Below are 3,088 nucleotides of genomic sequence, written 5' to 3'. Positions count from 1 at the left end.
TCAATGTATGTTTTTAGTGTTTAATTTTGGGCTTACCTACAGATATCTTCCCAATTCTTATTTGTTCTTATTATAATCCAAAGCATGGGTTTCTACATCTCTTTAACTGCCTTGAAAATATGTTTTTATATGTTTTTTTACAGTAACATTTTAGTAAATAAAATTAATTTTTTCCCATAGAACTGCACTGTAGAGGCTGGGAGCAGAGGCTCATGCCTGTAATCCCAGCACTTTGGGAGACCAAGGCAGGAGGCTCACCTGAGGTCAGGAGTTGGAGACCAGCCTGGCTGGCACTGGGAAACCCCTTCTATACTAAAAATACAAAAAAAAAAAAAAAAATTAGCCAGGCGTGGTGGTGGGCGCCTGTAATCCCAGCTACTCAGGAGGCTGAGGCAGGAGAATCGCTTGAACCTGTGAGGCAGAGGTTGCAGTGAGCCGAGATTGCGCCATTGCTTTCCAGCCCAGGCAACAGAGCTAGACTTCACCTCAAAAAAAAAAAAAAAAAAAAAAAAAGAAAAGAAAAAAGAAAAAGAACTGCACTGTACAGTATGGTGTCCAGAAGCCACATTAAGTATCTAAATTTAATTTTAAGTTAATTAAATTTAAATAAAAGTAAAAATTCAGTTCCTCAGTTGCACTATGCACACTAAAGTCCTCAATAGCTACATATTGCTTCTGATTACCATACGAGACTGTGCAGAAACATTTCCATACTTATATTAAATCAAAAAAGACAAAGATGATTATATAAGCATATAGGAAGATACTTCAGGTGCCCATCATTGAATTCAACTAAGTATTGAAGATTGGAATGGGAGCATTTCGGGACTGGAAAAGTCTCAAGATGGACAACTGGGATGTTGCAGGAAAGGCTAACCCGTGGTTTCAGGCTGCTCGCCCTTAAATCTGGAAAAATGAACATGAACATCCTTCACCAGGAAGAGTTAATCGCTCAGAAGAAACGGGAAATTGAAGCCAAAATGGAACAGAAAGCCAAGCAGAATCAGGTGCCCAGCCCTCAGTCCCCACGTCTTGGCGAAATCACAAATGCACGATGGTAGCTTCTCGCAGCAGTTTCTGAAGTTGCAGAAGGCACAGACCAGCACAGATGCGCTGCGCTCCCCTCCCTTCCCGCCCCCCCGCAACCCAGCGCGCCTCCCAGCAAGCTTACCCCAGCGCTGGGAAGAGGTCCCTCCTCATCAGCAGGCGGACAGGCCTGGGGCTGGCCAGCCTGCCAGACGGGTGAAGAGCTACTCGCACGCCAAGCAGCTGCCCGTGCCGCACAGCCCAAGTGTCTTCCAGTCCCCGGAGGAGGACGAGGACGAGGAGGAGCAGTATGAGCAGTGGCTGGAGGTCAAAGTTTCACCCCCAGAGGGAACCGAGACTCGGAGTAATAGAGAAATTGGCCCGCTTTGTGGCAGAAGGAGGCCCCGAGATAGAAAAAGTAGCTATGGAGGACTACAAGGAAAACCCGGCATCTGCATTTTTGCAGGGTAAGAATAGCAAGGAATTCCTCTACTACAGAAAGGTGACTGAGATAAGAAAGGAAGCGCAGAGGTCGCAGTCAGCCTCTCAGAAAGTGTCACTCCCAGAGGATAAAGAGGTCAAGAACCTTGCAGGAAAGTTGGCCAGGTTCGTAGTGGACTGGCATCCGGAGGTGGAAACCACTGCCCTCCAGAACAACCGTGAGAACCAGGCATTCAACTTTCTGTGGACCAACTGCCAAGGATACAAGTACTACCGACAGAAGCGGGAGGAGTTCCAAGGCCCGCTCCACAGGCAGCCTCACAGCACCCGACCCCGGCCTCAACCGCAAGTCCCCTCCTGAGGCCCTGACAGGGTCCTCGCCTCCGGCCACCACCTGCCCCGTCTCGTCCCCAACTGCACCTCCCTCCCCCCGTCCCCGGTCATCCCTGCTCCAGTCGCCCCAGGGAAGCCAGCCTCCTCAGCCACCGTGAAGAGGAAGCGGAAAGCCGGCGGAGGCCAGAAGAAGATAAGGAAGAGCTCCCACCTGCTGAGCTGGTGCAGAGGGACATGGACGCCTCTCCCTCGCTTCTGTCAGTTCAGGACCTCAAGGGGCTCGGCTATGAGAAGGGGAAGGCCGTGGGTCTAGTGGGCGTCACGGAGCTGTCGGACGCCCAGAAGCAGCAGCTGAAGAAGCAGCAGCAGATGCAGCAGATGTACGACATGATCACGCAGCACAAGCGAGCCATGCAGGACATGCGGCACCAGCACGGCCACCACAGCGACGAGGAGGTGGACAGCGAGCTGGGCACCTGGGAGCACCAGCTGCGGCGCATGGAGATGGACCAGACCAGGGAATGGGCCGAGCAGCTGACAAAGGTGGGCCAGGGCAAGCATTTCATCGGAGACTTCCTGCCTCCGGACGAGCTGGAGAAGTTTACGGAGACCTTCAAGGCCCTGAAGGAGGGCCGTGAGCCTGACTACTCGGAGTACAAGGAGTTCAAGCTGTGGAGAACACTGGCTACGAGATGCTGATGAAGATGGGCTGGAAGGAAGGCGAGGGGCTAGGCTCGGAGGGAAAGGGCATCAAGAACCCGGTCAACATGGGCACCACCACAGTAGAAGGCGTCGGCTTCAGCAATGACCAACCGGCCCGCCGAGCTCTCCAAGGAGGACAACGACTACGAGAGTACGAGGCCTTCCGCAAGAGGATGATGCTGGCTTACCGCTTCCGGCCCAAACCCCTGAACAACCCCGGATGGCCTTACTACTGAGCGTTCTGGAAACACGTACGAGGGCCGCGCCCTGTAATACAGTCCCAGTGCTCAACAAAAAAAAAAAAAAAAAAAAAAATTGGAATGGGTGGAGGGAGGCATTGAGGATTTTACTTTTTAATACTTATTATTTGTCTATTCTGCCTGACAACTTCCCCATTGCTCACAAACTCCCAAAAATCTCTCCTCTGACTCCTTACCCAGGAAATAAAGGAATCCCAGAACTCAAGGACAAAATTCAGTGCTACCCTGATGCAAATGGAGAAAGGAAATAACACTCTATCCATTTTCTGGTGCTATGGCAAAAGAAAAACAAAACAGTTATTAAATTTCTCAATATGTTATTCTGC

General features: G+C 50.8%; 1 pseudogene; it reads left to right on the top strand.

The window, feature by feature from the left end:
• The first annotated feature begins 841 nt into the window (after positions 1 to 841).
• On the top strand, positions 842 to 2,782 carry LOC105473353 (SURP and G-patch domain-containing protein 1 pseudogene; annotated as a pseudogene).
• Positions 2,783 to 3,088: the final 306 nt, after the last annotated feature.

This window comes from Macaca nemestrina, chromosome 10 (genome assembly GCF_043159975.1).
Source record: "Macaca nemestrina isolate mMacNem1 chromosome 10, mMacNem.hap1, whole genome shotgun sequence".
Taxonomy (NCBI): Eukaryota; Metazoa; Chordata; class Mammalia; order Primates; family Cercopithecidae; genus Macaca; species Macaca nemestrina.
The sequence above is the reverse complement of the archived record's forward strand: the minus strand, read 5'-3'. Positions and strand labels throughout refer to the sequence as shown.